The sequence below is a fragment of the Eretmochelys imbricata genome, chromosome 1 (genome assembly GCF_965152235.1).
Source record: "Eretmochelys imbricata isolate rEreImb1 chromosome 1, rEreImb1.hap1, whole genome shotgun sequence".
Taxonomy (NCBI): domain Eukaryota; kingdom Metazoa; phylum Chordata; order Testudines; family Cheloniidae; genus Eretmochelys; species Eretmochelys imbricata.
Window position 1 is genome coordinate 300,104,071 of NC_135572.1, and position 17,096 is coordinate 300,121,166.

Here is a 17,096-nt window from a genome sequence, read left to right on the forward strand (position 1 = left end):
AAGTATGAAAAAGAGGTATTTACAATTTTCAAATGTTGCACTGGCAGTTGGAGAAGTGTCAGTCTTATTGTTTTTGTATCGGCGGATAGCTTTAGCATAAATCTTCTTGTCTAGGGCCATAATCTTTAATGAACTGTTTCCACTTTTGGTTGCTTAGTTGATTTGGGGTCATATTTCTAAAGGTGCTTTTCTATTCCCATATTTAGTTGCTAAGGACAGTGATGGCAGGCAATCAATAAAAGCAAGCATCTGTTTAGAACTATGTATGTACTTGGTAAGAATAATTATGCTGGTGCTGTTTTATAGCATGTGTCAAGGTTCCTCCCCCACTCTGAACTCTAGGGTACAGATGTGGGGACCTGCATGAAAACCTCCTAAGCTTACTTTTACCAGCTTAAGTTAAAACTTCCCCAAGGTACAAATTAATTTTACCCTTTGCCCTTGGAATTTCCAATGCCACCACCAAACTTTAACTGGGTTTACTGGGAAATGTAGTTTGGACACGTCTTTCCCCCCAAAATCCTCCCAACCCTTGCACCCCACTTTCTGGGGAAGGTTTGGTAAAAATCCTCACCAATTTGCATAGGTGACCACAGACCCAAACCCTTGGATCTTAGAACAATGAAAAAGCATTCAGTTTTCATACAAGAAGACTTTTAATAGAAGTAAAGGAATCACCTCTGTAAAATCAGGATGGTAGATACCTTACAGGGTAATTAGATTCAAAACATAGAGAATCCCTCTAGGCAAAACCTTAAGTTACAAAAAAGACACACAGACAGGAATAATCATTCTATTTAGCACAGTTCTTTTCTCAGCCATTTAAAGAAATCATAATCTAACACATACCTAGCGAGATTACTTACTAAAAGTTCTAAGACTCCATTCCTGTTCTGTCCCCGGCAAAAGCAGCATACAGACAGACACAGACCCTTTGTTTTTTCTTCCTCCTCCCAGCTTTTGAAAGTATCTTGTCTCTTCATTGGTCATTTTGGTCAGGTGCCAGCGAGGTTACCTTTAGCTTCTTAACCCTTTACAGGTGAGAGGATTTTTCCTCTGGCCAGGAGGGATTTTAAAGGGGTTTACCCTTCCCTTTATATTTATGACAGCATGTTTAGAGGCTGAAGATTCCATTTCCTGATCCTACACAAAGGAACGAACTGGCAACTGTTCACTTCTGCTTATGTGAGAATTCTTATAACTAATTAGCTAGATTGAATCTAGATCACTACTTTTTATTATCTAGACAGATGACTTTTGAACATGAATGCATTACCTATCACTGTTTCTGACTGACATGATAGGCTGTTGTCCAACTAATATTTTCCTAATAAAAAAGGTCACAGGAGACTAAGTTGGATGAATTTTCTGTTTTGTTATTTAGGTTGCTTAGGCCACTGGTGACAGGTAATCAATAGAAACAAGTTTAACAAACCTTGACAGAATACTTACTGACACCCTGGTTGTCATAGAGGATTGAAACCCAGGACCTTCTCACCAAAAGCACAAGCACCTGCCAACTGGACTAAAGAAGTAAGTTGGTCGATTATCAGTAGAGCTAGTTGTGAATTTTCTGACAAAATGTTTCTTCACTGGAAAATGTTGATTCATCCAAACCAAAAACACCACCTAGAAAAGGCTCAGTTTCAACAAATTAGTTTCAACTTGTTTTTCCCCATTCAAAGTGATTTTGTTTCAAAATTTTAGTAAATTCATACTAAAAAATGGTTAAAAATTGTAGATGGTCAAAATAGAAACAATGATTCAATGACCTCGTCTGAAGTGCTTTTGGATTATTGATTTGTGAAAGTTTCAGCTTTTGACATTTTGTCCCATTTTACGAAAGGAAAACAATTCAAAGTCTCAAATTCTCGCAGGATGGGAAAACAGTTTCCTAGCCAGCTGTACTCATCTGTAAGTAGCACCCTCATTTTTTCTGAGGCCAGAGACAACTGAGACAAGATCACATACATAGTAAGCCAGGATAGTTCAGTAGTATTGGTTTAGAGATAATCATGTGCTAGGACTAAGCGATTCTCAGACTGAGTTGGGACCCCAAAAGTGGGTTGCGACCCCATTATAATGGGGTTGCCAGGGCTGGCTTAGATTTGCTGGGGTCCTGGATCAAAGCCCATACCCAACCGCTCATGGCCAAAGCTGAAGTCCAAGGCCCACTGCCCAGGGTCGAAACCCAAGGGCTTCAGCCCTGGGCAGTGGGGCTCAGGTTACAGGCCCCCCCTAAAAGTGAGTTTGTATTTAACAGGAAAATGGATGTTACTTAGATATGGAACAAAAATCAGAATGGGTAATGTGAACCTCTTCAAATTTCTGGAAGTAGAGGAAGTTCTCATTAAAACTTATAGATCAAAACCAAACTGCACTCCTTTGATTCCAGTTCAGATCAAAACTGAAAGAAATGTATTCATTCCTAGTTTGTTTACAGGAGTCAATAAAGAATTAAAGGAGGTGAATATAACTGACACTCAATATGGTTTTATGGAAAAAAGGGATTGTCAAACAAACCTGATTTCATTCTTTCATGAGATAAATTTTGTTAATAAAGGCAACTGAGATGTAACACAGATTTTGTAAGGCATTTTACTTACTGTCACATGATATTCTGATAAAAATAGCAATATACAACATCAATAAAGTACATGCGAAATGGATTAATAATTGGATGACAGGCAAATCTCAGACATAGTTGACAATGAAGAAACATTGAATGGGGTGTTTCTAATGGGGTTCTGCATGGATGAGTTCTATACCTGATGCTCTTCAATATTTTTATCACTTATCTGGAAATAAATATAAAAATCACTGGAAAAATAAAGTTTGGGGATGATGGATAGGTGGAGTACAAAATATTGATGAGGACTACGCAGTCATACAGAACAATCTGCAACGCCTGGTAAAATGGGCTCATTTAAAAAATAGCTTTAATACAGCCAAATGCAAGCTAATGCATCTAGGAACAAAGAATGCAGGCCATGCCTACAGAATATGGAACTGAATCCTAGGGAGTAATGACTCTGGGATCATAGTGGGAAAACACCACAACATGAGCTCCCAGTGTGGCACTATGACAAAAAAGAGTAATACAATCCTTGGATGTATGAAGAGGGGAGTACTGACTAGGAGTAGGAAAATGATGTTACCTCTGGTGAGACCAATACTGAAATATGGCACACAGTTCTAGCATCCAATTTTTCCACAGCCTTCAAAAGTATGAAGAGGGTGCAAAAAGAGCCACAAAAAATGATTTGAGGACTGAAGAAAATGTCTCCATGAGAGACTTAAAGATCTCAATTGGATTAGCAAAAAGAAAAGGAGTACTTGTGGCGCCTTAGAGACTAACCAATTTATTTGAGCATAAGCTTTTGTGAGCTACAGCTCACTTCATCGGATGCATAATGTAGAAAGTATAGATCTTTTTATATACACAAAGCATGAAAAAATGGGTGTTTACCACTACAAAAGGTTTTCTCTCCCCCCACCCCACTCTTCTGCTGGTAATAGCTTATCTAAAGTGATCACCCTCTTTACAATGTGTATGATAATCAAGTTGGGCCATTTCCAAAAACCTGGATTTGTGCTGGAAATGGCCCAACTTGATTATCGATCACTCTCCTTACAATGTGTATGATAATCAAGTTGGGCCATTTCCAGCACAAATCCAGGTTTTTGGAAATGGCACAACTTGATTATCATACACATTGTAAAGAGAGTGATCACTTTAGATAAGCTATTACCAGCAGGAGAGTGGGGTGGGGGGAGAGAAAACCTTTTGTAGTGGTAAAAACGCATTTTTTCATGCTTTGTGTGTATAAAAAGATCTTCTGTACTTTCCACAGTATGCATCCGATGAAGTGAGCTGTAGCTCATAAAAGCTTATGCTCAAATAAATTGGTTAGTCTCTAAGGTGCCACAAGTACTCCTTTTCTTTTTGCGAATACAGACTAACACGGCTGTTACTCTGAAACCTGTCAATTGGATTAGCTTACCAAAAAGAAGCTCAAGAGGTGACTTTCTGCCTGTGAAAGTACTTCTATACTGTGAGCAAGTATCAGGTACGATAGGGCTCCTTAATTTAGTAGAGAAAGGTAAAAACCAAAAGCCAAATTAGAAAAAGGCATACATTTAACCACTGGTCCAAACAACCAAAGGAAGGGGTAGCTTCTTCATCTCTCAGTGTCTTCAAATCAAGACTCAACATTTTTCTGGAAGATATGCTATAGTCAAATACCGCTGTATTGAGCCCAATACTTGTATGTGGATGACATTCATTGGCCTGTGCTATACAGAGGTCAGACTAGAAGATCTAATGGTCCCTTCTGAAATTAAAATCTATGGTATCTCACATGAACAGCTGATCACATAAGATTTTGGCCATTTTTATCAATATCTCACCAGAGTGCTCTCACGCTTTTTGACACCATCTAACTCAACTTGTTCTATAGCCCTGGTTTGGCAGTTTGCTTGGATAAATGGGATATTTCTCTGGAGTCAGAGAAATTGGATTCTAGGGTGTGAAATTAGGCAAGTCACCTGCTTTTTTCTGGACATAATTTCCCCCATTTATAGTGTGGATAATGCTATCAAACTACATCATAACTAAATAACAATTACCCATCTGTACATTCCTAAAGTGTACATACCATGATATCCAAGGGCCAATATCATGTGAATAATATTCATATAGCTCCTAGCACTATATGAATGCAAAACATTAAGAGCGGTCCATGTCACTGGTCAGACTAGAACTCAGGTTTCAGAGTAACAGCTATGTTAGTCTGTATTTGCAAAAAGAAAAGGAGTACTTGTGGCACCTTAGAGACTAACCAATTTATTTGAGCATAAGCTTTCGTGAGCTACAGCTCACTTCATTGGATGCATACTGTGGAAAGTATAGAAGATCTTTTTACACACACAAAGCATGAAAAAATGGGTGTTTACCAGTACAAAAAGTTTTCTCTCCCCCCACCCCACTCTCCTGCTGGTAATAGCTTATCTAAAGTGATCACTCTTGTTAGGATATAGATATTCAGGCCTGTCTGTAAAGGCCTGTACTTTAAGAATTTAGGTGTATTCTTATCACTTGGCTAGTTAGAGGTATAAAAGAAAGAATCAAAATCACTGTCTGCCAGTGTAAGGTCCTTCTCTTACTGTGACAGTCTGAGGCCCTGTTCTTAGGCTAAGGCCTTTGGCTAAGTGACAGAGGCAGCCATAAGCTGGGAAGTGACCGGTCACATCCTCACATTCCAAAGTAGTCACATTGAAAGATGGTGCTATTGGGCTGTTAGGAGTACAATCCTGTCCTGATAGTGCCTATTACCTCCAGAGAAAGGGAAGTGCCTAGAAGATGTAAAAGGAAATTGAGGTTGATAGTTTTCTGTCAGGTAAGAACTCACTTATCAATAGACACAGCTGGGAAACTCTTATGTCTTTATAGATGTAGTTGTGAAATCCTCACTTCTGTATTGTTTTGTCATTATAGTTCCCACTTTGCTATTGTTTATTGGCATGGTCTCTGTCTGGTTCTGTGATTGTTTCTGTCTGCTGTATAATTAATTTTGCTGGGTGTAAACTAATTAAGGTGGTGGGATATAATTGGTTAGCTAATCATATTACAATATGTTAGGATTGGTTAGTTAAATTTCAGTAGAATGATTGGTTAAGGTATAGCTAAGAATATTACTATATAAATTAGGGGCAAACAGGAAGTAAGTTGGGATTCAAAAATAAAGAAAAAGGAACTTGTATTTAAGCTTGCTGGAAGTTCACCCCAATAAACATTGAATTGTTTGCACTTTCAGACTTCGGGTATTGTTGCTCTCTGTTCATGCGAGAAGGACCAGGGAAGTGGGAAAGTGAAGGAATAAGCCCCCTAACAACTCTCCTTACAATGTGTATGATAATCAAGGTTCCAGCACAAATCCAGGGTTTAACAAGAACGTCTGGGGGCGGGGGGGGGGGGGGGCGTAGGAAAAAACAAGGGGAAATAGGTTATCTGGCATAATGACTTAGCCACTCCCAGTCTCTATTCAAGCCTAAGTTAATTGTAACCAATTTGCAAATGAATTCCAATTCAACAGTCTCTCGCTGGAGTCTGGTTTTGAAGTCTTTTTATTGTAATATCGCAACGTTGCGATATTACAGCAAAAAGGCTTCAAAACCAGACTCCAGCGAGAGACTGTTGAATTGGAATTCATTTGCAAATTGGTTACAATTAACTTAGGCTTGAATAGAGACTGGGAGTGGCTAAGTCATTATGCCAGGTAAACTATTTCCCCTTGTTTTTTCCTCCCCCCCCCCCCCCCCCCCCGCGCCCCCAGATGTTCTTGTTAAACCCTGGATTTGTGCTGGAACCTTGATTATCATACACATTGTAAGGAGAGTGATCACTTTAGATAAGCTATTACCAGCAGGAGAGTGGGGTGGGGGGAGAGAAAAGCTTTTGTACTGGTAAACACCCATTTTTTCATGCTTTGTGTGTATAAAAAGATCTTCTGTGCTTTCCACAGTATGCATCCGATGAAGTGAGCTGTAGCTCACGAAAGCTTATGCTCAAATAAATTGGTTAGTCTCTAAGGTGCCACAAGTACTAGAACTCAGGTCCTTGTGATTCACTGCCCAGTCCACAAAACGGAATAAGCTGTTTCTAGAAGAAACAGTTCACTGTAGAGTTGTTAACTTATCAGCTCTAGCACATATTATGAGTTTGATCCTTTGAGGTATTGGGTACCTTAAGCAAGGTGCTGTATACTCTCATTTCCTATTGACTTTAGTAGCAGTTGAGAGCACTCAGTAACTTGCCAGAGATGGTGCTGAACTTCTTACTGGATCTGGTCCTAATATCCATCTGTGCTTTGCAGAATGGAAGAACACTGACCGTGTAGTAGTACTTGTGCACATTTATTTCTCCTCACATGACCCACTTTGCATTCGTCCCTATTGAGTTAAGATTTTATTGATTTTAGCCTTTAATCTTTCAAGATCATGCATTATTTTAAGCTCTATTCTCTAAGGCAGTGGCTGTCCCTCCAAATCTTTTATCATCAGCAAATTGCTTCAGCATTCTCTTCATACTCCATCTTCTAGGTTGTTATTGAATTTATTAAATTATGCTGGACCCTGGACTGACTCCTGGGGACTCCACTCAGTGCCACTTCCCACGTTTGACAGCATACCACTAATAATTATGCTGTTTGGGTTTTAGCCAATTACGTCTCATGTTTGTTGTTAGTTAGGCCACCCAGAGAAAGAAAAGAATCAGCTTCAACACCAGTCACAGTTGTATACCATTAATTAGCTATTTCTCCCCTGACCATTTACGTTTACAATATGCCCTCCTGCTCTTCACCACTTTCTAATAAATTAAAATGATGCCTTTGATGCCGTACTTGCAAAAACCTCATCTGGGACAACATTCAGAACAGTATTTTGAGATGAAGATCAATTATAACCATTGCTTTCCCTCTTATAACATTCTAGCAGGTTTATGGAACTTAGTATACCAGTATTTGTTCAATCCATATTTCTCCAGGTGCTTTGTGATCATGTCATTGCTTAATAGGTCTGAATGTTTGCACCCATCCAGACATACTCACAAACTCTCTTCTGATAAAAAGTAGAGTGAAGACCTTTGAAAATTGAGGAAATAAGAACTGATGAGATTTCTTCAAGAAATCAGCAAAGGCATTTCCAGCACTAAATATAATCCATCTGTTGATTGCCATTCTACCACAGAATGATGCATCTTTATAAGAGAAAGAGAGAGAAAATAATCCAGTGCTAATAGGGGTTATAAATTACAGTTCAAGTGCTGTGTTTTGTTTGAGTTACACTTGGTTAACTTTGGTTCTTTCTTTGTGCAACAAGTGACACAAGCAGCATATTTGATTTTACAGACTCCAGGGGGAAAAAGGAGGTCAGAAATTGTATTGTCTAGATCAAATCTAGGAACATTAATATATAGGGCAGGGTTTTTGCAGTATAGAAAATGGGGATGACCTAGGCTTGACTTATGTCCCTAATTCATTATTGATTATGCTAGTCTATGGCTTTTGCATATTGCTAATCCTAAAAGGATTATTTGTTTTGACGACCCACCGTAGGTTTTATGACCAAAAGAAAGTAGAACATACCATCCCTATGGCTATTGCTTCTAAATACCAGTTTTACCCAATTTGTTGGGCAGCATCTGAAAGAACACGCATCAATTGATTGATCAACGGAAATATCATTCTTGCACAAAACCTCATCACACACAGCTATCCTGGATTATTTATCCCCGATTTGATTCATGTATTGAAAATGGGGCTAACATTTTCAGTGGACATATGTAGTAGTCTCCCAAGGCCTAGATGTAGTTGGCAGAGTGGGAATAGCAGATCAACAAAATTGCTCGGAGATTTTTAACAGAAGATCTATTCTTTCTTTTTGCATAAAAATGGAACAGTGAACTACATTTCAGGATCAGATAGTTTTTTGTACTGGGAACTCTATGGGAATTGGAGAACAGGATCAAATAGAAAGCCACATAAGACCAGTAAAGTCTGTAATTGATGAGGTATGTTTCTTAAAAAGGTACATATCAATTAATGACTTGATTACAATGGGGGTAGAAGATTACCTGTGTCTCTTCTGCTAAAACATCATAAGGATTTCATGGGAATAGCATCACATGAGGAAGGCTATTAACATGCAGATACAAAGTTACTGTTCTTTTAAAGTGAGTTAATCTTCCTTTAAAAGGGGACAGATTCTAAATTGGTGCACGTTGGAGCTGTGTCCATTTATACCAACAGAGAATCAGGCCCAGTGTATTGCATGTTCCATATCATCAATGTTTTTATGCTCATGAAGGCAGTTTTAAAGCAATTTTTAACAGAACTTGAACTTTAGAAGGTAAAATCTATTGAGTGTTTTCAAACCCAAAATATTTAAGTGGATTAATTATTTTTAATAATGCATTTCCCATGTGTAATTGAGAGAAAAATAGAAATGCAGAATAAAGGCTCCTTAATGGGTTTAATATACACCGTTATTTATAATACAGAATGTATGTCTCTAATTATAATACAAAAATGCTATATTTATGGAAGTGTGACAAAATATAATTGTCTAAAATATTGTCTTGGCTGTAATTAAATTTTTTTATAAAACAATAAGGTTAAGCCAGCTTTGTTAACATTAGGGATCAGAGCTTCTGAATATTTCTTCAATACCTATTGAATCAGTGTAAATTATTTCATTCAAGATGTGTGAACAGATCAGGATAAAAATACTACACCAACTGTTTCAATACAATATATTTCTTAGTGTCAGAACATTTACAAATCCATCATACTCTAGGCCTGACAGCATTAATTTCTCCCCCAATTAAAATAAAATTGCAAAAGCACAAAGCAATTTTAGACTTTGTTTGAGCAAAATAATTTCTGACAAATCAAGATCCACAGTAAGTTGCCATAAATTTCAGCACTTTAGAAACCTATTTTCCAAGGGGTAAAATACATAAGTTATGTCACTGCTTAATATAAAGAGACAAAATTATCATTTCTTCCTTTGCTGTTTCCTTTTACCCTACCCCAGGCTTCAAGAAAGCCCATCAATAAGTCAACTTAAGGGCTCATAATCTATGGCAGGGAGAAGACAAAGAGTGCTTGGAAAAGACAGTTGTACTAACCTTTCCCATGGAGGATTCACCACCATCTTCTCTAAAACTGTAGTGTTTTTATTCACACACTCTTTAAGCGAGTATCTACACACCCATCCTGATGAAGACCTATAGTCAGCTCTGAAGGAGAGACCAAGCAAGTGAAAAGTTCATTGCAGTAGGCAATACTGTGAAACAGCTAAGCACTCAAAAGCAGTTCAAGTAGCCAAAGCGACAGCAAAAACCTGCAGATGGAAGTTCTTCCACGCGGTCCTCCTCTCCCATTCACACGAGGACTTTAGAAATAGCCCCAGATGTCCGCTGGGTAAGCTCTCCATGGCATGGAAGCACAGCTCTGTCAGAACTGGGATGCCTTGGCAACAGAGGTACAGTCTTTCACACAAATAATCATGGCTGGTAGCAAGATTCACTTTGGAAGAACCTTACTCTGTGTCAGTTTGTGAGGAAAGAGAATCACTCCCTTCCCACCCCTGCACACTGTGATGTGCAGGTATAACCCCCGATGAGTGTTATGCTTCCCTCACTGTGCTCAATCCACAGATGGCCCTTGCATTGGCCATCAACTCTTTTTGGTGAGCTGCTCAGGGTACGCAAACTTAGCAAATTTTGGGTTTAAATTTTATTTCGCATTTCGGCAATTGTGTCTGATTTGCTGGGTTTTGTTTCATGTTTTAGGCTGCAAGTGCTAGTAGCAATGCTCATACTTTCCCTTATTGTTAGCTCCAAAGATTATACCTTCACATTTTTTTAATCATGGCAGTTCAATACCCTGATCATAAGAATTATTTAAAAATGATGCAGTAAATGATTTCTGCTGCAAGTCTTTCTGATATTGAGGCTGTTAGAGACTTTATTACAAGTTTAAAGCTCCTTCTTGTCTTGTCAGTATAGTGGACACCCATGTAATACCCACAGCATACTATACACCAGCAATAGCCCAGCTAAAGTTAACAATTCTGGATACATGAGCTATAGTCTAGTTGATCTTAAGAAATAATAGAATAAATATTTTTTCTCTGAAACCTTTTTTAAAATGGGACTACTACAAAACCACAAATGTATGTAAAAATCATTAATTGAATTTGCTTTAAATTTTATAATTGCTAAAGATGGGACTGTTGAGTTGATGAAATAAGTGGTCAAAGGACAGCTATAAAAGAGCACTGATTCTGAAAAGATCCCAAAATAATGAACAACCATTCATACAGCTAAAAACTAATCAGATCATAAGATTAACAATTATTGTATACAGTTGTTTTAGAGATTCTTTTAAAGGATTACTTTAGACCTCTTACATGCAGTTTACTAAGGAGCCCTTCAGTTCATGTAGTCTGACATTTAGTCCCTCATTGTAAACCATCGTGAATGGAAACTGATGGTTCAACAAAACTTGGATTGTGGTTATAAAGAGGGCATCCTGTGCAGCACACTCAAGTAAACACTGATCTTATAATGATCATAATATGGACATTATAGCTACACAGCAACTCCCTTACATAGAGTGTTCCTGAAGAGCAGGCTTACCCCTATAAATATCCACAAGCAGTAATGGCTCAATTCCAAGCCTGACAAAGTCACTGTGAAAAAAAAAATCCCATTGACTTCAATGGCTTTGAACTAGGCCACACCAGAGTTAAAAAAAGGTAAAGTTCCTTAGATGGTGAAGTCAGCATATCCAAACTTCTCAGGAGATGATAATGATTGACAAAAGATGTATCCTTGACACATCTGTAGTATGAGTTTACAACATTGCTTTTCTGTTGTCACCACTCAACTAATTTCTTAAAAGAACAGATGAATGAAATGGCATCTAGTTATTATGCAGAACCAGTGAGCACAAAATGAATAGCTGAATGACTGAGCAGCTACATTCCAAGCTGAAAAAACACTTTGGCTAAGAAAATTTTATGGCTTCAGCTAGACTGTGTAAACAGGCATCTGACAGTGTTTGAGGAAAGTAAAATGCAGTCAGTAACAACTTTGAAAAGTTGATTAAAATCAAAGAATGAATGACTTTATAATTAGTCATGCTAGAATTATGAAAATAGTTGTAACATTGGTCATAAAAAAATAAGTGAAAAGGAATTTAATGGCTTAAACTGAGGTTTTAAATTTTCATTAGTACCAAAAATCTACTCCAGTAGAGAAGATGATGATAGCTTCAATTGATTCAGCTCTAGAAGATTTAACAGAGAATCAAGCAAGTATAATTAGATGATAGGCAGCTCAAAATGAAAAACTCTGAACAGACGCAACATAATCTGAAACAAAATCTAATGTCATTAAGAGGCTGCTACTCAATAGACTTTAAATATATTAAAATAGTACTCTAATCATATATAATTACAATTAATACTTTTATTAAGGGAAGATAATCAAAATGGTAAAAACATCAGACAATATTAAATAGAAGCCATTCATACGTGTTAAATAAGTTAAAGTATCTGAATATGAACCAAAATTAACTTTACAGAAAGCAGCACTTCTTGCTACTTAACTTGGGTTTCCAGAGAAAGGAGATAAAAAATAAATGCTCAGTGGACTATAAAACATGTCAAAACAGTCAATACATTAACAATGGAGGCTGTGTACAGATAAGGTAGTGGCAAACAGTGCAGTTCATGTAAGTGCTGATCCACAGGCCATTTAAATTCAGTGAAAATCTTTCCATTGACTTCAGTAGGCTTTGGATCATGCCCATAACTAGGAAGCTTCATCCATCCATCCATTTGGTCAAAGTCCCATTTTCATTGTAGATCTACCCTGCACATAGGACACTTTGTAAGAGATACCCACTACCCAGCACTTCCACAGATGTAGAAAAGTGGAGTATATAACAATTCTCACTTCCAAAATCAGAGGTGTGTTAGAGTGGGGAGGAGTAGCACACTGAGTCACAGTGCAGCCATAATCTAACTGCAAATCACTGAAGAGCACAAAGAGGGTAGACTAGAGATTGCTGCCCTACAGTGCTCCATGTCCCAGTGGAGTAGCTGGGTGTCTGGACATTGCAAAGGATGAGTGAGGGAGCACTTCTGGGATATTCAGCATCTCTCCATCCCCCACATCCAACACACAGAAGGCATTACACCTTATATAAGCATAGTGTCCTCCCTTCAGAATACTCAGCTCTTGAAGGTGTTCCCAACATATTACAATTTCCTAGCTCTCAAGCACAACTGATCAGGAAATGATTTTTTTTTTCATATGAAAATGCTGACAGAAACAAAAAGTCATTAAAATGTTTGCAGTGAGAAATGTTATTAAAATATACTTCAGCAACTGAAAATCTAACGGTATTGGTTTCAGCTGAAAAGTTTTCAGTTTTTCAATGAAAGTGTGTTCAGAAATGAAGTTTTGATTTTTGCCAAAAGAAACTTTTCAGCAAAAAAATTCAATCAAGTTTACTCTCAAGAGACAAAACTTAGTGTTTAGAGAATAATAAAAACATAAATACCCCCTGCCACACAGACATTGTCGTTAGACCCACTTAGATGGATTATTGGTAACCACCATATTCCATTTTTTTAAATCCTTTTAGAAGATGGAGAATTCACATACAGATGGCCATATCAAATTTATGTCTGATGCTGCACCATTGTATTTGATTTGTGTTTAAGGTTTCTGCTACGGGGATACTTAAAGATTCTTTGATCCCCTAGTTTACCTTTTGCGAAAATAGTTCTGTCTCTCAAACGTCTGAGAATGCACCTAAATCTCACACTCCCCCCGAAAAAAACCCCCAAAAAAGTAAAAATAAAGGGGAGTGTAGTTATATAGGGCATCAGTGATATAGGACTTGATCCAATGAATTTCATGGCAAAACACAATGACTTTAAACAGGTTTATATAACTGCTGTTATTTTAAACAAGATTAAAGGTGCAGGAGTGCAGCATTTAACAATATAAGAATCTTACTAAACACAGGGAATAGAGAAACAAACCAAACAGGTGGTGCTTATTGAAATGCCCATTCTTAACTTCCAAGTAGGGCAGGCCTGAAAACAAAAGCTCTATTTAAGGAAAATTCTGAAGTTTCAGTGTTTGTCTTCAGTCTATAGTGGAACAAAACCTGGAACTTTAGATATTTTTTTTGCAAAAAACATAACTTCTCAATGAGTAGTTATCAATGTTTTGCTGTCAAATTGGAAAGATGTATCTAGTGAGGTCCTGCAAGGGTCTGTCATAGGCCCAGTGCTATTCAATATTTTCATTAATGACTTGGATAACGGAGTGAAGACTACTACTTATGAAGTTTGCAAGTGATACCAAGATGAGAGGTGTTGCAAGCACTTTGGAGGACAGGATTAGGATTAAAAATGGTTTTTAATCAGGATAATCTGATTGCGGGCCACGAGACATTTTGCTGACATTGACTATCTGCAGGCACGGCTTCCCGCAGCTCCTAGTGGCTGCAGTTCACCGTTCCTGGCCAATGGGGGCTGCAGGAAATGGGGGGAAAATGGTGCTTGCTGAGCACCCACCGGAAGCCCCCTCACCAGCTCCCCCCCCGCCCCCAGTGCCTATTGCCTGCCAGTGGGCTATGTGGATCAGCGCCTCCTCCTCCCTCCCCATGCTTCCCACCTGCCGCAATCAGCTGTTCTGCGATGTGTAGGCAGGAGGCTGGGAGGGATGGGGGAGGAGAGAGGAGGTGGCATGGTCAGGAAAGGGGGCAGGAAGAGGTGAAGCGGGGATGGAGCAAGGGTGGAGAAGAGGAAGGGCGTGGGTGAGGCCTTGGAGAAGGGGTGGAGTGGGGCCAGGGCCTGGGGCAGATCCGGGGCACTTTGAAAAGTCAGTGCCTGTGGAACAATGACTTGCACACATACAAAATGGGGAATGACTGCCTAGGAAGGAGTACTGCAGAAAGGAATCTGGGGATCATAGTGGATCACAAGCTAAATATCAGTCAACATTATAACACTTTTTCAAAAAAAGGAAACATCATTCTGGGTTGTATTAGCAGGAGTATTATAAGCAAGATGTGAGAAGTAATTCTTCTTCTCTACTCTACGCTGATTAGGCCTTGACTGGAGTATTGTGTCCAGTTCTGGGTGTCACATTTCAGGAAAGGTGTGGACAAAGTGGATAAAGTCCAGAAAAGAGCAACAAAAATTATTAAAGGTCTAGAATACATGACCTATGAGGGAAGATTGAAAAAAAATGGGTTTGTTTAGTATGGAGGAGAGGAGACTACAAGGGGACATGGTAACAGTTTTCAAATACACAAGGAGAAGGGAGAAAAATTGTTCTCAACCTCTGAGGATAGGACAAGAAGCAATGGACTTAAATGGCAGAAAGGGAGGTTTAGGCTGGACATCAGGAAAAACTTCTGAACTATCAGGGTGGTTAAGTACTGGAATAAATTGCCTAGGGAGGTTGTGGAATTTCCATCTGTCATAAATATAAAGGGAAGGGTAAACCCCTTTAAAATCCCTCCTGGCCAGAGGAAAAATCCTCTCACCTGTAAAGGGTTAAGAAGCTAAAGGTAACCTCGCTGGCACCTGACCAAAATGACCAATGAGGAGACAAGATACTTTCAAAAGCTGAGAGGAGGGAGAAAAAACAAAGGGTCTGGGTCTGTCTGTATGCTGCTTTTGCCGGGGACAGAACAGGAATGGAGTCTTAGAACTTTTAGTAAGTAATCTCGCTAGGTATGTGTTAGATTATGATTTCTTTAAATGGCTGAGAAAAGAACTGTGCTAAATAGAATGATTATTCCTGTCTGTGTGTCTTTTTTGTAACTTAAGGTTTTGCCTAGAGGGATTCTCTATGTTTTGAATCTAATTACCCTGTAAGGTATCGACCATCCTGATTTTACAGAGGTGATTCCTTTACTTCTATTAAAAGTCTTCTTGTATGAAAACTGAATGCTTTTTCATTGTTCTAAGATCCAAGGGTTTGGGTCTGTGGTCACCTATGCAAATTGGTGAGGATTTTTACCAAACCTTCCCCAGGAAGTGGGGTGCAAGGGTTGGGAGGATTTTGGGGGGAAAGACGTGTCCAAACTACATTTCCCAGTAAACCCAGTTAAAGTTTGGTGGTGGCATTGGAAATTCCAAGGGCAAAGGGTAAAATTAATTTGTACCTTGGGGAAGTTTTAACCTAAGCTGGTAAAAGTAAGCTTAGGAGGTTTTCATGCAGGTCCCCACATCTGTACCCTAGAGTTCAGAGTGGGGGAGGAACCTTGACACCATCATTGGAGGTTTTAAGAACAGGTTACACAAACACCTGTCAGGGATAGTGTAGATAATGCTTAGCCCTGCCATGGGTGCAGGGGACTGAACTAGAAGATCTCTCAAGGTCCCTTGCAGTCTTACAATTCTATGATTCTGTGATAATTGCCTAGGAATCTATTAGGGAACTCATAAGTCTGTAAATACATTAAGTGATTGTAAAGGGGCACTCAGCTCTGGAGAGCCTCCTAGTGGCTGGATGTAGTACCATCAGACTGTTCTCACCCCTGCAACTGCCTGCAGGCTGCCCACCCACCTTAGCAGATCTTCAGTGACTTGGCTGTCCTGCCATGTCACAAAGTCCAAATGAACCCCTTCTGGGTTATTAAAGAGTCCAATAAATCAACAGTCTATTTGCCCTGACTAAGGTTTTCTGCACTGGTTCTGGGCCCTTTAAATTCAGCCCTTTGTTTGGATTCCCCAATAAGCCCTGTCATCTTGAGCTATGCATCACTTTACTTGTGGCTGGAGAGGAAACCCAGGCCCACCCACTTCACTGGGTTCCAACCAAAGGACCCTATATTCAGCAGCCACATACTGCTTACTGCAATACTTTTCTGCTGCTTCCCTGAGCCTCTTCCCACAAGACCCTTTTACGTCCAGCCTCATCTCATGGCCAATGTCCTCAGGTTCATCTCCTTCTGCAATCTCAGCTATGTAAATTCAGCCATAAACTCTGAGTACTTCATGGACTACTTTAGCCAGAGAGGAGCACCCTTCTTCATTCCTCTGCTTCAAGCCACAAATTGAACTGTCAAGGCGAGGAAGCACCATTTATCTTGGCCAGCAGGATCTTAATGATCTTTTATTGGCCTCTCTAGCTCTTGGAGGACCAGGTCTCTGTGGTTTTCCAAAATGGCTGTTCCTGAGAGTCCGGTTCATGCAGTCCTGGAGGATCCACTTTCACTTCTCTTTCCCTCTCACTTTGTGCTTCTTTGAGTGGGGTTTAGTAGGACCATGGGGCCCCATCAGGGAGCCCCAAAGGTCAAATACACCCTGGTTCTAGGGATTCTATAAAGAGGATTATGATTGATTGTTCTCTATGTCTACTGAGTGTAAGAAGTAATTGGCTTAATCTACAGCAATGGAGATTTAGATTGGATATTAGGAAAAACCTCTAACGGTACTTAAGATCTGGACTGGGCTTCACGGGAGGTTGTGGAATCCCTGTCATGGCAGGT